The 18,386-nt window shown below is 47.8% G+C and overlaps 1 protein-coding gene across 1 annotated transcript in view; it reads left to right on the forward strand.

Moving 5' to 3' along the window:
- Positions 1-18,386, forward strand: part of LOC8041959 (multidrug resistance-associated protein 1) — a 122,663-nt gene that overhangs the window by 78,933 nt on the left and 25,344 nt on the right. The gene's annotated exons all lie outside the window — the stretch shown is intronic.

Below are 18,386 nucleotides of genomic sequence, written 5' to 3' on the forward strand. Positions count from 1 at the left end.
CAAGCGGCGGAAGTCGGAACGGAAAATCGAGGAAATTCGGAAGGAGGCCGGCTGTATATCAGCGAGTAGAACACGTAACTGCAGCATATATACAATTGTGTTACACAAAAAAAGAACGTCGACGGAAAGGGAAACACGTCGTTTGGGTGGACGCCACAGATGTCCCTCTTTAAAGTCGCGTTGGACACGAGCCGCAGCTCAGAGAGCGAAAAAAATGGTAGCGCAGCACTCATTTTCGATTAATAGCACAGGTAGGTTACTTCCTCGATTTTTAGTTCGTGCAGCCACCGCCTGGTGCCGTCGGTATGTGGAAAAAGTCCATAGCTACACGAAAAGTAATCCCGCGCCTGAGCACGGATAGCACCAACATTACTAGAATACTCATTTAGGAGACTCACCCTTGAACCCCGGACCGCTCGCGTCTGCCGAGACGAACTAGATACGACTACAGCGCCGCTCTTTAGCGGCCAGTCAAAACATGAATCATGGCCTCCGAGGTTTTTCACGCACTCTGCTCCGGCCTGTCCAAGCGCTCGACAGCCGAGCAGAAAAAGTGAGTTCAGCCAGTTCTCTAGATCTCCGCATGTGGCGCTTATAGTCAAAGCAGAAACGGAAACAGAATCACCTCAAAGCACGGCATCAAGCATGAGCCCGCAGCATGAACCATGCATTGTCATTGTTCTCATCATCAGGATAGAGACAGGTCAGTCGATCTTTCTTGATTCCTAATATGTTTTCACTGTTCCGGTCTTCGCGCTGTTTCGTTGGGTAATACCTCAGAATGGAGGATTTAGTGTGAATCTATATTTTGACTCGCCTTCGTATTTTAGATTGACTCGCCTTTCTGTTTTTCCTGAAAGGATTAGAGGCGCAGTTCGTTTGGAAGCAACATCGTGGAAATTTTTTCTGCTCCTTTCGCCCTTCGAAAGATGAACCTTCAAATTTCGATTAACTTTTTCCTTGCCGGAGGTATGTTTTTTACGGCGAGAGGCGGAGACACTAGCTGCGCTCAATTTACCTGCACCTCCTACACCGGTGCAGAAATGTGTAGGCCAGTCTACTTCCGGTATGTGTATAGAGATACGACCGGAAGTACACCGCCCTACACTTTTCTACAGCGGTGCAGAAGGTGCAGGTAAATCAAACGCAGCTACTGATCTCTATTGTATGTAGGCTGGATCGCCGATCGAGGTTTCTGTTGCTGGGGTCAAGTGGCACCCATACCTCGGCATTCTCACTCATGAGTGCGATCACTCACGATCACTCACGCTCACCGTCAGATTTGAGGTGATCGTGAGTGAGGCCGCGAGTCTCGAAAAATTGTGAGTGCGAGTGTGAGTGTGATCGTGAGTTATGTGAATTCATGAGTGTGAGTGCGAGTGTGATCATGAGTTATGTGAACTCATGAGTGTGAGTGTGAGTGTGATTCCCGAGAACTCACAAGCGTGAGTCTGATCGCGAGTGTGATCGTGAGTACTGAGAACTCATGAGTGTGAGTGTGAGTGCGAGTCCTGCGAACACGTGAGCGTGAGTTTGATCGTGAGTGTGATCGTGAGTTCTGAAAACCATTGAATGTGAGTTTGAGTCCTAAAAACTCATGAGTTTGAGTGTGAGTTCTGAAAACCGATGAGCGTGAGTGTCAGCGTGAGTTCTGAGTACTCATAAGTGTGAGTGTGAGCTTGAGCTCTAAGTGAAGCACTCATGAGCGTGAGTTTTGAGATCTCTTGAGTGTGATTGTGAGTTTTAAGGCTCATGAGCATGAGCCTGGATCAAGTTGTGAGTCTTACCGCTCATTCACACTGGAAGCGGATCCGCGTTCGCAAACCGGTTGCGAACGCGGCTGTATAAAGATCCAGTACAATTGCACGCGCACTTGATGCCATCGAGTGCGCGTGCAATTGTACTGGATCTTTATACCACCGCGTTCCCAAGCGCTTTGCGAACGCGTATCCGTTTCCAGTGTGAATGAGCGGTTAGGGTAGATATGAGTCCGGTGATTGAATTAGTCTACCTGATGACGAGTAAGCTCCCAGGCCATCTTAGTGTGCGAGGAGACTCCCGCTTCGCAACTACTGTGTGGGGCTCAAGGTTGGTTTGGGTGTCGTTCGCCTGCTCCTCCGCCATGTAAGCGCGCTGGGTCCTGTGGAGGGTGGAGGAAGAAGGGGTGGGGGGGAGGGGGGCGGGGGGTGCTTGTTCTTGCAGGCTCCTCTTTGCCAGCGCCCTCTGCAATGTCTCAACCAGCTTTGAAGGGCAGAGGGAATATGGGAGAGGGGGAGGGGGGTCGCTTTCGTTTCTCCTCGGCGCTCGATCTTCGCTTACCGGCAGACGGCGAGACTGATGGCGCCTCGAGGCGGCCCGGTAACGTCGGAGTTGGGGAAGCGCTCCAAACGGTTAGCGCTCCTCTCTCTGTGGCATAGAAAGGCTCATGTGGATTTCGGCTCCCATTGCCAAGTTGGTGCCGGTGGGCATAGAATTTTATGATTACGTCAACTATAACGTTCGCACGGCTGCGACAAAATTAAGTGATTCGCATGATCCTCATCAGCACCCAGTCGAACAAACAATTTTATCTTTCCGCGCACTTCACCGTACCTTTCGCAAATGAGTCATCACTCAAAAAGTGCAACAAAGGCGGTGTCATGATCGATCGAAACTTCGAGTGAGATCTTTTACATTGTGCGATATCATGCTTTTATGTGTCGTTCGGGCAAGATAGCGCAAGTGCATGATAGCCAGCTGGCAATGGCCAGGCGGAGCCACGAAAGTGCTGCATTCAGCTCTACAAGCGGAGGTGTCTCTGTTAATGGGGCGGCCGGTCTGCCGTCAGGCCGTAGCGAGCGGCAGCGACCCCAATTTCAGCAGTTCCCGTGTGCACGTGCGCGCCATGTCCCTGTTTATTTTATGCGGGTTTATAAGGCCATCGAAGCCTTGATAGGTCGAAGTGTTTAGATCAAATTCTAGAGTTGTTATTTGAACACCAGTTTGAGTTGTCTTCACCACTTGTGGGGTCGCTCTATAATAATCGCCGCCCGATCGGTCTGTCTTCGCTCGTCTCCCAGGAAGAGACACAACACAACGAGAAGCAGCGAATGGGTTTACTGTACTTCCCGGTTGCCCGTCTTCGAGACCCGGCAGTCCGGACCCGCCGACCCTAGTTGTTTCCCGTCGTTCATAGCTCGCAGTCGGAGTCCGTGTCCAGGCCTGCGGATCGTCCTTCCCACGCCAGCGCTGCGTAGGCTAGCTGTTCCGGGCTATCACAGTCAGAGTCTCGCTGGGGAACCCCTCCTGGATCGTCATGGCCTAGGACGGTATGGCCAGGGCTCGCCATTTCCGCCAGTCCTGATCCAAACCTCGCTGGTGGAATGCTCCGGGGATCGACATGGGCCGGACCAGCCAGAACAGCTCAATCGTTCCTGCCCGGCCCCAGCCTCGTGCAGCACGCTCTTCCTCTTTTCTCGCCGGCAGGCCCCCGCTCGCGCCTCGCTCAACCGTCCTCTTCTTCTCCCGACGCCCCCACGACACTAGAATAAAATGTGGGCAATTAAAACCGAACTCTGCATGCTAGAGAACAGTACACAAGCCTGGTGTAAAAAGGCGACAGGCAACGAAGTGCACGTGCGAGAAGGATATTTACGTTTCGCATGGGCTTTTTCTAAAGAAAACCTTTTGCATCCTATTTTTTGCACGCCGTCACATTCGTTACCAGACTCAGGATTAAATTTGGTAGCCGAAACAAACAAAACTTGCTCTCCACGAAAATCTACTATTTGAAAGCTCGCAGGTTTGGAAGGTTTTGGTTGCCACCGCGCATGCCGAACGGCTCTCGCGGTCGCAACCAAATGCACGCCTACAACTATGAGTACCGGAACGGGGCGACGGGCATCTCGCTTGAAGACCTGGTCGCCTGATACCTCGATGTCTCAGCGAAGCCCCCCCTCCCCAACAATCGGCCCGATTTTTCCCACCGTATTTCTCTATGTGGCTGTCTCAGAGACCCGTAAAACAACTTGTACAAATATATTATTTTGCCGAGTAGTCTGCAAAACGAGTTTGTCAGACCACTTTCCACACCTGCACATATATTTTCGTTCACTTCAACAATTAATGTAAAATTCACTTACTTGATGCCTCGCACTGCAGTAATCCACTTCTGTCGCCGTGTCGCTTCCCAAAATCTTGAAGGGAAGCGGTAAAGTTGGACGCTTGAGTCACCTTCACGACTGTGGCAGTCTTTCACGCAGCAGTAGCGACGTTTATTTTGGGGCGAAATCCTAGGAGTATGCGAAATGTCACAGGAACCCGGTGAGGCCATAGAGACATGAAGTTGAGACTTGCTCTTACGAAAAACGGTTCCTAAAACGCTCACGCCGATCCGAAATGCAACGTTCACACGCGGTTTCTAAATGCGCCCGCCCGCAGTCCCCGCGCGACCCGGGTCGCCCTAGCCTAACCACGTGTCTCACTCCAATGAATTTACTGGCTCCACAGGATGCGTAGAATTCTCCGTGTGCCTGCTTACACTGAGAAGTAGAGGACGGCGGCGCGCGGCGCCGCAACGTCGCGGCGCCTGCCCCACGGCCACGGCCGGGTTGCCGGCGCTCCGGCTGGGCGCGACTGCGAGGCGCCAATTGCCCGGGCTTCTCGGGCTTCATGCATGACGCTGTGCTCCCCTTGGCCGTTGTTTATTCATGCTGCGTTTTTACGTTATTATGGTTGAATGTATGGGTACTCAGAGGGTGGTAATAATTTCTTCTAAAACAAAAATAATAGATTTGGGAATCGAGTTTTTACAATTAAATTCTAAAACACTTCTTATCGCTTGAAGGCCTATGACACATATCGCGGTGATTCAAACCCGCAATGAAATTTTACAATGGTGTAGCACTGGGCAAGATTGATCAGCGGGTCGTTGAAGACTTGAAGTACGCTACTGCGTTGATTGAATACTTGTTAGCCGAGCAACAGAAAACCTGTCTCGAACCGATGGTTACAGAAACGACGCGGGCAACGCGGGTTTGATTACTATGTAACATAAATTATAATGTCTTGTGAATGTGCAACTAAATGACTGGAAGAACTGTTTGTCATAATTTCTGCAAGTTATGAAAAAAAAGGGAGGCACTCACTTGATCGAATGACGTTTTAGCGAACGCCCACGTTTCACCGAATGACACTTTAGCGAATAGTCGGACACCGCGAAGCGGCGTCTTCGGGTGGGCCAAATGGGTTCATATTTTTGTAATGGGCCGCCGCAGACTGTCGCCGCGAAGCGGCGTAAAGCGCAGCGCGGCGGATGGGTTAACGCGCGCCCCCGTTATTCTCTAAAACGTAGATTCGCTCAAATGTCGCCGTTCGCTAAAACGTCATTCGCTCATATGATATGGACCCGAAAAAAAAAAATGCCACTCAACTTCAACTTTCCGAATGTGCTGCTAATTTCCGGGAACTAAATGCGCGAAATAATGTTAAATATTGTGTTTAAAAACAGCGCCCAGTTCAATTTTGATATGGGCGTACATTGTGCCCGCGTAAGGTGTTGTGGTCGCAAAGCTGTGACACTTCATGTCGTGCAAGCTCGCAAACTTAAAAGGACCATGAAGACACGTGCACCTTCAATATTTGATTTTACAATTGAAATAGGCTTGAGGCAATGTTGACAAAGTCATAACTAGGGATGCCGCGAACCACCCTAGGTTCGATTTCGAAAGGTTTCGATATTTTGGAACCGAATTGAGGTTCGAATTCTAAATATTTTGATATTTTCGACAGTAAGGAGGTTCGAATTAAAAAAGTTCGCAACTTTCAAACACCGTGGAGTTTCGAAAGCAAAAAGATCGAAGCTTTCACGGTTTCTAAAAATTGGGAATCCATTATCTAGAATATTTTTTTTTACTTGAGCTTCGAGAAATTTGAAGATTTCCAACTTTCCTAACTTGAAATTCAAGAGATTCGAAAATTTAAAACTTCTTAGGATCTGAAGTTAGAAAACTTCGAACATCTTTGAATCTGAAGTTCGAAAAATCCGAATATTTCGAATTTCTTTGAATCTGAATTTCGAAAAATTTGAACGTTTCAAATTTTTATAGACATAAAGTTTGATAAATTTGAAGATTCGAATTTATTTCGACACGAAGTTCGAAAAGTTTGAAGGTTTCAATTTTCTTTTAGGGTTAAACTAGAAAAAAACTTAGAAGGTTTCGAATTTCTTTAAAGTCCAAGTGCGCAAAGTTCGAAGTCGGGTTTTCACGTTCCTCGCAGTTTCAGTTTCAAATAACGTTTTCACGCCTCAGAGGTTTTCACGAAATCAGACTTAGAAAAGCACGGGTGTGATATTTAGACAGCGCGAAGTTGGTCAGGCAATTAAATGAGACGACGAGTGTCCCGGATGTACTGGAATACTTGCCAGTGCAGAGTGACGTGTGACCATAGAACAGTGATTGTGACCGCCAGCCCGGGGGGAGGGGAGGGGGGTGGGGTAGTTAACGTGCATCACGCAGTAGTGATCACATGAACGCAATGCTTAACGATACAGTCGATACTTATCCAGTATGAAACGGCCAGGGGAAGGCAAGTGATTGAGGCTCAGAAAAACCTTGAAGCGATCTAGTAATCCGATCGAACGCCGCCCGAGCGACACTGGCATAGAGTAATTTTAGTCTGTACATGATGCAAAATCCTGAGACTGGGAATGAAATTTGAAAGAAAAGGTGTACGAAGACAGAAAAAAGGGGACAGGAGAATGTCTCAAACTCAGCTGAGGACAACGTCGAGTTTGAGACGTTGTCCTGTCCCCTTTTTTCTGTCTTCGTACACTTTTTCTTTCAAATTTCATTCCCAGTCTCAGGAGTTTGCATCAGGATTAACATACACCAGCTCGCCTGAACCTTGACAATTTTAGAGCGCAGCTCTTAGGGGCCCGTTCCCGGCTTGAGCGGCGTCGCCGTCGGCGTCGGCGTAACCGCAACCCTCGTAACCCTCGTGAGGGTTACGAGGGTTACGAGGGTTAATCTCATGAGGGTTACCCTCACGAGGATCACGAGGGCCACGAGGGTTACTTACCCTCGTAACCCTCACGAGGGTTACGAGGGTTAGTTACCCTCAAAAGGGTTACCTTCACGAGGGTTACCCTCACGAGGGTTACTTACCCTTGTAACCCTCACGAGGGTTACGAGGGTTAGTAACCCTCGTGAGGGTAACCCTCGTGAAGGTAACCCTTTTGAGGGTTACGAGGGTTAGTAACCCTCGTGAGGGTAACCTTCACGAGGGTTACCCTCACGAGGGTCACGAGGGTTATGAGAGTTACCCTCACGAGGGTTACTCACCCTCGTAACCCTCACGAGGGTTACGAGGGTTAGTTACCCTCACGAGGGTCACGAGGGTTATGAGAGTTACCCTTACGAGGGTCACGAGAGTTACCCTCACGAGGGTCACGAGAGTTGCCCTCACAAGGGTTACTAGGGTTACCCTCACGAGGGTCACGATGGTTACCCAGGTCGTGACCCCCCCTGGGGTCACGTGACCTGGGGATACCCCCCGAGGTCACGTGACCCCCCGTTGACGTCATAGGCACTGATGACGTCGTCAGTGACGTCACTGATGACGTCACCGGCATCCGCATCGTCATCGTCATCATCACTGATGACGTCATTAGTGACGTCACTGATGACGTCACCGGCATCCGCATCGTCATCATCATCACTGATGGCGTCATCAGTGACGCTACTGATGACGTCATCGGTATCGTCACGTGGCCCCAGGTCACGTGACCCCCCGACGTCACGTGACGCCCCAAGGTCACGTGACTCCCACAAGGTCACGTGACCCCCAAGGTCACGTGACCCCCCGCCCCCCGAGGTCACTTGACCCACCCCCCAGTACCCTTCCCTCCTCCTCCTCAAGAGCTGCGCTCTAATTCGGCGTTACAGGGAGTTGTAAACGGCTTTCATTTTTTAGTTTGTAATTGCTCTAGATGTTTATTTTCCGGGACGGAAGAAACGCCGAGCAAAAAGCACAGAAGCTGAAACAAACTCGAGGTCGAGGAGCGTTCTACCATACCAGTGGCGTCGGAAGAGGAAAACTGGGGACAAAAAAAAAAGGGGGGGGGGGGGGGTTCAGACTTTTAAAGAAAACAATACGGGGAAAGACGGTGTGGTCGAGCTAATTTTAATTTGAAATTATTTATGCATATGTATAGTTACTGTCGCTCTCCACAGCATAGAAGATCGCGTAGATGGTCGTTTTTAGAAACTCGTTGTCTGGGCCCGTTTGCTTGAAGCGCTAACCGCGGATAAAGTTAACCGCAGCACCTAGGAGAGAGATTTTAAAATCACGTGACTGGGGGGGGGGGGGGGGCTCGGTTGGGATGCGGGGAAACATGGCGGTGCCCCAGGAAGTGAGCGCCGCTCGCTTTGGAACTAATATGTCGTTGTAGCTGCAATATCGGGCGCGTTAGTCAGCAACGAATGGTGCAGGAGGCTTTCGCTTTGCCTTACCTCACTTAAATTGCAAAGAATGAGCAATGACCTTGCCGCATTTTTTAGATAGCCTTTCGATTCTGGCCATTCCTAAGCCTAGATGAACGCGATAATTGTCGGCATGGCAACGTCTTTGGAAAGCGGAGTGCCTTGACTAAATCGGCCGGGTCTTGATAGCACACAAAAGCAGAGAGCGTCCCAATAGATCTTTTTCTAAGTTACCCAAGCATCGAGCAGAACGCTGGTAATGTAATTCTACGGTTCGTGCGCGCTGGCCTTCCTCTTATAAAAGATTCGAAGTAAATAATCATAATAATGCTTTGACGAACGCGCGTGCAAGGAAAAATTTGTCTTAGACTTTTTGCTTTAGAACAATTACTACTGCAAACGCCAGCACGTGCAACGTGTGTAACTACGCTCGTAGCATGCACATCAGTGCTTGGGAAATTTAGAAAAAGGTCTATATGGACGCTGTCTGCTTTTGTGTTTCAAAATCCCACTCCTAGGTACTACGGCTAACTTTAGCCGCGGTTACGCTTCGAGCGAACGGGCCCAGAAGGCACTACTCGTCACATTCTTAGTGGTTCGAGAGTTCAAAGCTATGTCTTTACAACCTAAACAACTGTGCCAATAATAATAAAAAAATGAAACACAACAATAAATGTGGAAATAAAAAGCTGGCGAGAAAAAAGAAACTATCAAGAATCCGTCGGAAGTTTTGTATTCTTGCAGATTGAGAGGCCCAGAACTACGAAACAAGTTTCTCCTACCAAAATGTGTACAGGCTAAAAGAAGCACATTCCAAAAACGTAAAACGACAAAAGAAAAAAAGAAACTAAAAATGATTTTTTTTTTTAATGACGTGCTGAACTTTTGCATATTAGAAATCTTCCCCCATGAGTTAATTTATTCCTCAACGTGAAAAAAACAATAAATACATCATTTTGTATTCTGAAGATGGCAATAATATGTACTGTCTGTGGTGTTAATTTTAATGCCATACCTCAAACAATTTAGACGAAAAAAAATTATCAAGTTTAGGGCATAATTGCCGGTAGATACATGTTTGGACATTTCTTCGAAACTCATCTTGAATAGCAATATTCATAACTTAAGACGACGCTTACCTAGGCTATACATAGATAAGTCTTAAAACGTTTAACATCTCTACCATACATAGCTTCGGCTATAGCGCGCTTCAAATATGGCACGAACGACAATTGCCAAAAACCCGTCGTCCTTGCTTGCTCCTTCGGGAATTTATTTCATTAAAACTAAGCATGCCAGAACATTGAAATAAACGGCATTGTCTTTCGCAAGGAATGCTGCACCTCATGTCGAAATTCGACAAAAAAAATTACGAATGAACATCACGGCTTGAATCTAAATGAAACCGCCCACCGGTCTTTCGAAGTTCGACGAACTTGGAACTTTTACCCTAAAAGTTCGAAGTTCTTCAAACTTTTGACTTTTCAGGACTCGAAAGTTTGAACATTTTTTAATTCTTTAGATAAATAACTTTGAAATTTTGAAAATGATCGAATTTCTTAACGCAGGGAGTTCGAAAGTTCGAAAAGCTTCAAACATTTTCGTGGAAAAAATTCGAAAGTTCAAAAATTATCAATTTTTTAGTCTATCAAGTTCAAAAGTTCGACAAGCATCAAATTTCGCAGCGTAATAAGTTCGAAAAGGATCGAAATTTTTAGCGTAATAAATTCGAAGATTCGAAAAACATTCGGTTTCCGAACGTGTAAAGTTCGAAATTTCTAAAAGCGTCGAACTTCTTAGTCTAACAAGTTCGAAAATTCGACTTCCGTCGAATTTCTCGATATAGAAAGTTCAAAAATTCGATATCTTTCGAACCTTTCGACCGCTTGATTCGATCATCGAACCTTCGGTTCGAATGAAGTTCGCGGCATCCCTAGTCATAATCTGCACTGACGCTTGTGTGCCGAACAAATCACTTAAATAGACCCCGCTAGTATTCGTACCCGTGGCGACGCCTCGAAAAGGCGGGAAGACCTATTTTCCGTGACGTTCAAGAGTAACATCAGAGTAGGTTTGTAAAGGCCGGTTCACACATCTGCGTTCCGAGCAAAACGACACGAACTATATGACACCGGGACAACCCTGACACATGATTGCTTGATAAAGCTGCTCTTCGCCATCTCTGTCGCCCTTACAAAAAAATGAACTGAGTTTCAATTGAAATTGTAAAGGACTCACTCAATAGACCGCATTCAGTCTCAATTGAAACTTAATTGACTTTTTCTATTGAGTCGCTATTGATCCGTCCCAGACTATTGGCCACTGAGTCTTAATTGAATTTTTAGCAATTGCATTTCAATTGAATTTTGGCAATAGTGTTTCAATAGAACTTTTGCTATTGAGTTTCAATAAAAATATTGCAATTGAGTTTCAATTGACTTTTTGCAACGTGTCTCAATAGAATTTATTACAACTGCGTTTAAAAAAAATTGCAACTGGTTGAGACCTTTTTGTATAATTCCTTAAAGCACGTAACATGAAGGAAACAAAGCACACGGAGGAAACGAACACAAACATCATAACTAAGCACTCACAACCCACTATTCGTACTCCCCTTGACTACCCCACCGCCTTATATACCCTACATAAGAAAGGTATTCATTTGGCCGGTGACCACCCCAGCATTTATTAAGGTTCCCAGTTTGCTATTTCCTCCTTGGAAGTCTCATAAATGATAAACAGTGTTTCGACGTCATTGGACTCTATCCCTTAATAGAATAATAGAAAACCATTGGTACAAGCAATAATCGTTCGGTGCAGTAATCCACAAACGACCAAACTCAATCGCATTCCTATTGAGTAAATTCAATAGAATCGAAATTGAGTTTCTTATGACCAAACTCAATTGCATTCCTAATGAGTAAATTCAATAGAATTTATATGGAGTTTCTAATGATCAAACTCAATTGCATTCCTAGTGAGTAAAGTCAATAGAATCTAAATTGAGTTTCTTATGACCATACTCAATCGCATTTCTATTGAGTAAATTCAATGGAATTGATATTGAGTTTCTAATGATCAAACTCAATTGCATTCCTAATGAGTAAAGTCAATAGAATCGACATTGAGTTTCTTATGATCAGTCTCAATTGCATTCCTATTAAGTTAATTCAATAGAATCGAAATTGAGTTTCTTATGACCAAACTCAATCGCATTCCTATTGAGTAAATTCAATAGAATTGTTATTGAGTTTCTAATGATCAAGCTCAATTGCATTCCTAGTGAGTAAAGTCAATAGAATCGATATTGAGTTTCTTATGATCAGTCTCAATTGCATTCCTAATGAGTAAATTCAATAGAATCAAAATTGAGTTTCTAATGGTCAAACTCATTAGACATTGAGTTTATGTCGAGTTTCAATTGACTCTATAGGAACACAATAGAAAGTCAATTGAAACTCATTGATCATTTTTGTAAGGGTCACGTTCTGTAATGCGAACAGAATCGTCCCTGTGTCATGTCGTTCGTGTTGTTTCTGTCGCTTGGAACGCAGATGTGTGAATCGGGCTTGAGGTAATAGACCGACCCACCGCCAGTTTCGCTACGCCTCCTCCGGCGCAATGCAATGCGGGAAGTGTAGTCTTTCCGCACGAGGGTCAACGCCGCTGTAGGCTTGCGAGTGTCGATCACGAGCCGTCTCGTGCACTACCGCTGCCTCCTGTAAAGTACAACTATGGCTGCGTCACGCACGCTCCAGACGGTTGGTGAAAGGGGGGCGAGGGGGGGGGGGGGCTGTTGCATAAAACGGGAAAAGGGGTTTAATGCCTATGCAGATTGTTATCCTCCAGGAAGGGGAAAGACTCGCATAGGCAACGGGGAAGGGGGAAAGAAAGATATGAGTGGGGTTTGTTAAAAATAGTAGGCCGCAAATATGCGGAAGGGTGCCAATCAATCAACGTATGCGAGGGAAAAGTTGAAGAGGAAATGTAGGCAAAAAAGCGCCGAAAAAATACAGGGATACAGACGAAGGGAAACAGGACGTTTTGTCCTGTTTTACTTCGTCTGTGTCCCTGTATTTTTTCGGCGCTTTTTTGCTTGCAATGAACCAACTGGCCCATATCTCCACTTTACTGGAAATGTAGGGCGATGGCAGATCATAGCTCATGGGAAACAGCGATGCGCGCAATGTAGCTGGTAGTTGTGTCTCTTTCAGATTCATATGACTCACACAGGTCTGTCGCGTCGCCGCGAAGCGGCGGCGCGATTAAGTTCGCGTTTCACGGCTACCACTATTGTCAATGTGGTAGCCGTGAGAGTGTCGCCATTGGTCAAAGCGAACGGCGAGCTCTGGTTTTCATTTTTTGTCGGGAGGCGTTTACAGATACTGCGTTTTCCTGGTTGATAACAAGGAACTATTGATATGTCTGCCTGAAATGTTCACTACAGTACACACGGATCAGCACTGTTGAGTACTATATAAATAGGATTACGCTTCCAGCGAGAGCTCGAGCACGTAGAATCAGCCAGCTGCCCAATGGCAAAGAAGACGACGTAGACGATAGACCTCCGCCAGCTCCGACTCTACAAGCTACAACACTGTAAATACCTCGTTCATCGACTCTTAAAGACTACCGAAACCGACAGGTTAACCTCTACGTCACTGCCTTTTTCGGAACACTTGCAAGACGAGAATGCAAAACATTAGTTTTGGTATTTCGCGTGCATTACTGGGCACAAAATAAGCCTCTCATGATTCTACAAAAAAAAAAAAGAAAAAAAAGAGCGGTATATGAGGTTAACACTGCGTCGAGACACGCCCCTTTAGAAAAAGTTTGGAACGATTATGCATCTCGCGAGCTTCGAGTGTGCACGCAACCAAAAGCACGACAGAAAGCAACAATTACGTCCGGCCGTCTGGCTACTGAGCGCCAAGCCTCAGCTTCATAGGGCACGCTCCTTACGTAAACAAATAGCCCCTAGACTGGCCGAGCACGCGCCCGTACGGCCAAACGTTTTCAAAAGGCCGCCACGCCGCACACACCACTCCAGCAACGTAAGCGCACAGCGCACTGCGTACAAAGAGTGAGGAGCATTTGCGCTTGCGCCACCTGCGCCCTGTCCGTAGCGGACAGCACCGTAGTGCGCTGCGAACATGCGAAGAACGCGAGACGAAGCCAACGCCGTGTCGATGAAAGAGAGAGAAAGAGAAATGTCGTCTAGACGGCCGAGAAAAAAAAAAAAAAAAGACGTGTCGACGAATTGTAGCAAACTCTGTCGAGCATCGAATGTCGAAGAAACGATCAGCCGATGAAACATCGCAGTGTCAATGAAACGGTCTGTCTATAAAACTTTGTTCGATGAACTGCGCGCCAAGAATGACGCGGCTTGCCACATGAAAAGTGACGCACCCTACGTGATCGAGAGCGCGACAAAGAGACACACGGAGACGACCGCAAACCCCCAATCCACTCCAAACCAAATTAAGCAACCCCATGCCAAACCAAACCAAATAAAACCAATCCAAGGACGGCTGCACGTATCAAGATAATCAATGCTGACAGTATTTTATAAATGCCCATACGACTGAAAAACAATGCCGGCTGATGATTCCTTAAATCGCAGCCTACTCCGGCAAGCACGGTCGATCAACAAAAGCAGAAGTAGCTCGAGTGAGAAGGAAAACTCGGCCTCTAACAGTCTCTGGTCATAGAATAGCATACGACTGACGGACACCACAGAACTGCGGAACCCCTCACCCAATACACCCAACAGGGATCATGGTGAGATCCGAAACCAGAGGTACTATCGGGGAAAAATGAAATGCGAACAGAGGAGCGCGTGGCCCGCGGTACAGGCTGCGCCGCCTGGAAGTGAACCTAGGGGCGAGGGTGCGTGGCCTACTTCGATGTGTTCATGCCCCTCGATTGGCGCTCCCCCAGCTTCGGCAGTGCGCCTCTCAGTGCGCTGAAAGCTGTCACCGCTATCTTTGCCTGCTCGGCGAGTGCGGCGTGCTTCTTTGCACCGCAAGCGCTGAGCCAGCAAAGATAGTGGTGATAGCTTTCAGCGCACTGAGAGGCGCACTGCTGAAGCTTGGGGAGCGCAGAGGGAGGGGCGTGAACACGTCGGAGTAGGCCACGCACCCTCGCTCCTAGGCTCACTTCCAGGCGGCGCAGCCTGTATCGCGAGCCACGCGCTCCTCTGTTCGCATTTCATTTTCCCCCGATAGTACGTCACCCTACCTAACATTACCCCCCCCCTCAAAAAAAAAAAAATAATAAAAAGAGAAAAAAAAAACTTGGTCAATGCATATGTTTATTATAGATATGCTGCATAAAATTCCGTAGAAGTACGTGTGGGTAGCACAAAAAAAGAAACGGGGGTGACATTTGTATTAATCGTTTATTTGTGAACAAATGAGCGAGGTATGCACAGCGACGCGATGCTCTAATCACTGCGACCTTGTCTGCGTAACCTGTCGAAAGGCGCGTTTGCGTTTTTCCGCTGCCCTTGTCAGCAGGCGAAAGTTCAACACACCCAATTTCGTCAGTTTGCATTTAGTTACTTTCGTAATTAATCCGGGTGAACGAAATTTGGTAGAAATGTGCGGAGCATAAACATAAACACATTTCTTTCGAATTGGATAAGCTGGTCAGAAGTTCACTGTTTTGGGGTAGTTTCCCCGTCGCACGACTCTCGCTTGCGAGGAACAAAAGAAAAACAAAGCAAGGAACCTGTAAGCGTGATGACCTGTGAGTGTGAGGACCTGTGGGTAAGATGAGCGTGAAGACCTGTGTGAGTGTGAAGACCGTGAGGACCTGTGAGCGGTGAGGACCGTGAGGATCTGTGAGTGTGAGGACCTTTGAGTGCGAGGACCGTGATGACCAGTGAGTGGGAGGACCGTGAGGACCTGTGTGAGTGTGACGACCGTGAGGACCGTGAGGAGCTGTGAGTGTGAGGACGTGTGAGTGCGAGGACCGTGATGACCTGTGAGTGTGAGGACCGTGAGGGCCTGTGTGAATGTGAGGACCGTGAGGACCTGTGAGTGTGAGGACCGTGAAGAGCTATGAGTGTGAGGGCCTGTGAGTGCGAGGACCGTGATTACCTGTGAGTGTGAGGACCGTGAGGACCTGAGAGTGTGATAACCGGTGAGTCTGATGGCCTGTGAGTCTGATGATTCGTAATGACCTGTGAGCGTGATGACCGTGATGATATGTGAGCGTGACGACCGTGATGATGACGGCGAGTGAGTTTTGGTTTTGTGTTGAACCGTGAGGGTGAGTCCGGGTGATGACCCTATTTTGAATAAGTCGTGATCGTGAGTGGGCGTGAGTCCTGATTGAGGAAAAAATAGTGATTGTGAGTTTGAGTGACGACAGCTTAAAATGCCGACCTATGGTGGCACCACCGGCAGTCATCACTTGACACCAGCTGATGCATGGGACGCTATCGAAGAAACATGAAAGAGTGCCGTTTCCCGCGCTTGTAAGCTGTTGTCGGCACGAAAACGTTTTGGCTACTCTTGGGGAAGCTTGTCAAATAGCTTGTGCGCAAACATTAAAACCGACAGCCCTCACAGGTTTTTTTTTTTTTTTTTTTTAATAAATATATTGTGGTCAAGAGTGAATCCGCTGGGCGAAAGATGCAGCGCAGCTCAATAGACCGATCCCACCAAGCGTTCCACGCATGCGTGACGCCGCCATAACTGTAGTTCGTAGGAGGCAGACGCCAGTTCACGCGACAGCTCATGCTGCCTCGTGGTCTCCTCGCGCAAACCTCCAGCAGGGTTGTCGCGCGTGCAGAAAGACAAAAGCTCCCACGATGCATGTCGGCAGCGGTGGCGTACTCAAACTAGCTGGTGAGATCGGTCTATTAGACACGAGTTACCTAGAGTCACCGCGGAGTCGGTGGCGCAGTTTCGATGAGTTGAATTTACCAGACGACAAGCTCGAAGGCTCCGCTACGCGGAATTCGCTCACTCCCGGAAAGCTGCTGTTAACGGGAACTCTTTCTCCATCCATCAACTTATGGACTTCACCAAGGACGTCTCACTGGCTGGCTAGCTGGGCCATGGGTGCTCCGGCAGGTTTGATGTTTTAATGGGCGTTCGAACGCTTGACTGATTCCGATTCGAAATATGGCGATGAATTAACCGCACTGATTGAATGGGTATAAGTATAACGCATACACTGAAACAGAACATTTTGGCGAGGCCAAGAAACAAACTCCGGGTCGACCCTCATTACCGGAAAGGGAAGTAACATCGAGGTCAGTATCATCATGTTTGCGCACTGAGCAATCCTCCTTGTACCTTCATCGCCGCTATTCAAACTGAAAACTATTTATTGGGCAAATTTAGAGGAAGTTTCAGCATTGAAGTTTCGCCTTCGTCTTTTTAGGTGCACTATAGCTTCACGAACTTGCTCTCAAAATTATATTTAAAAAAAAAGTAGCAACACGCTTGTCCTGCTTTTACATCTTTAGAAAAATACAGATGAAATATAGTATCAAGCTCAACAGACGTAACTGGCAGAAAGGTTTCTTCAACCGATAGTTAAAATATTTGTTACTTGTAGTAGATCCAGTTCGCCGTGCCGAAACTTATAGACGCTTTAAACACGTGCCGGGTTACAGCCGCCATTGCTGACCTTCTCTTTTCTTACCGAGATACCGATCCACTGAATCGGTCGTTGGCGAGCCTCAACAAAGACCAATGCTGGGGAGAATGACACAATAGAATCTGGGATGGCAATAGCCTGGCCTGCTGCGAAAATGATGAAGTAAACAGAATAAGAGGAAACAAGAACTGAAGGTAGAAAAAAAATGAAAGCCGTTTACAACTCCCTGTAACGCCGAATTAGAGCGCAGCTCTTGAGGAGGAGGAGGGAAGGGTACTGGGGGGGTGGGTCAAGTGACCTCGGGGGGCGGGGGGTCACGTGACCTTGTGGGAGTTACGTGACCTTGTGTGAGTCACGTGACCTTGGGGCGTCACGTGACGTCGGGGGGGTCACGTGACCTGGGGCCACGTGATGATGATGATGACGATGCGGATGCCGGTGACGTCATCAGTGACGTCACTGATGACGTCGTCAGTGATGATGACGATGACGATGCGAATGCCAGTGACGTCACTGATGACGTCATCAGTGGCTATGACGTCAACGGGGGGTCACGTGACCTGGGTAACCATCGTGACCCTCGTGAGGGTAACCCTAGTAACCCTCGTGAGGGTAACTTTCGTGACCCTCGTGAGGGTAACTCTCATAACCCTCGTGACCCTCGTGAGGGTAACCCTCGTGAAGGTAACCCTTTTGAGGGTAACTAACCCTCGTAACCCTCGTGAGGGTTACGAGGGTAAGTAACCCTCGTGAGGGTAACCCTCGTGAAGGTAACCCTTTTGAGGGTAAGTAACCCTCGTAACCCTCACGAGGGTTACGAGGGTTAGTAACCCTCGTGAGGGTAACCCTCGTGAAGGTAACCCTTTTGAGGGTAACTAACCCTCGTAACCCTCGTGAGGGTTACGAGGGTAAGTAACCCTCGTGACCCTCGTGATCCTCGTGATCCTCGTGAGGGTAACCCTCATGAGATTAACCCTCGTAACCCTCGTAACCCTCACGAGGGTTACGAGGGTTGCGGTTACGCCGACGCCGACGCCGACGGCGACGCCGACGCCGACGGCGACGCCGACGCCGACGCCGACGCCGCTCAAGCCGGGAACGGGCCCCTAAGAGCTGCGCTCTAAAAGGCTCGACGCCAATGTACACCTGCTTTAAAGCGTAATGCTGTACAACAGCGTGGTCTAAAAGCGCGACCTCATACCATTGGCAGTTGCCCTTAATGCACGAGAGCTTGTGCCGCCGAGATATGCCTTGAGAAAGGAGCCCACGCTTGTAGTCTTTCCTGTTGTACACCATAATGTGAAATAA

Source organism: Ixodes scapularis, unplaced genomic scaffold (genome assembly GCF_016920785.2).
Source record: "Ixodes scapularis isolate PalLabHiFi unplaced genomic scaffold, ASM1692078v2 PGA_scaffold13__105_contigs__length_92229423, whole genome shotgun sequence".
Lineage (NCBI taxonomy): Eukaryota > Metazoa > Arthropoda > Arachnida > Ixodida > Ixodidae > Ixodes > Ixodes scapularis.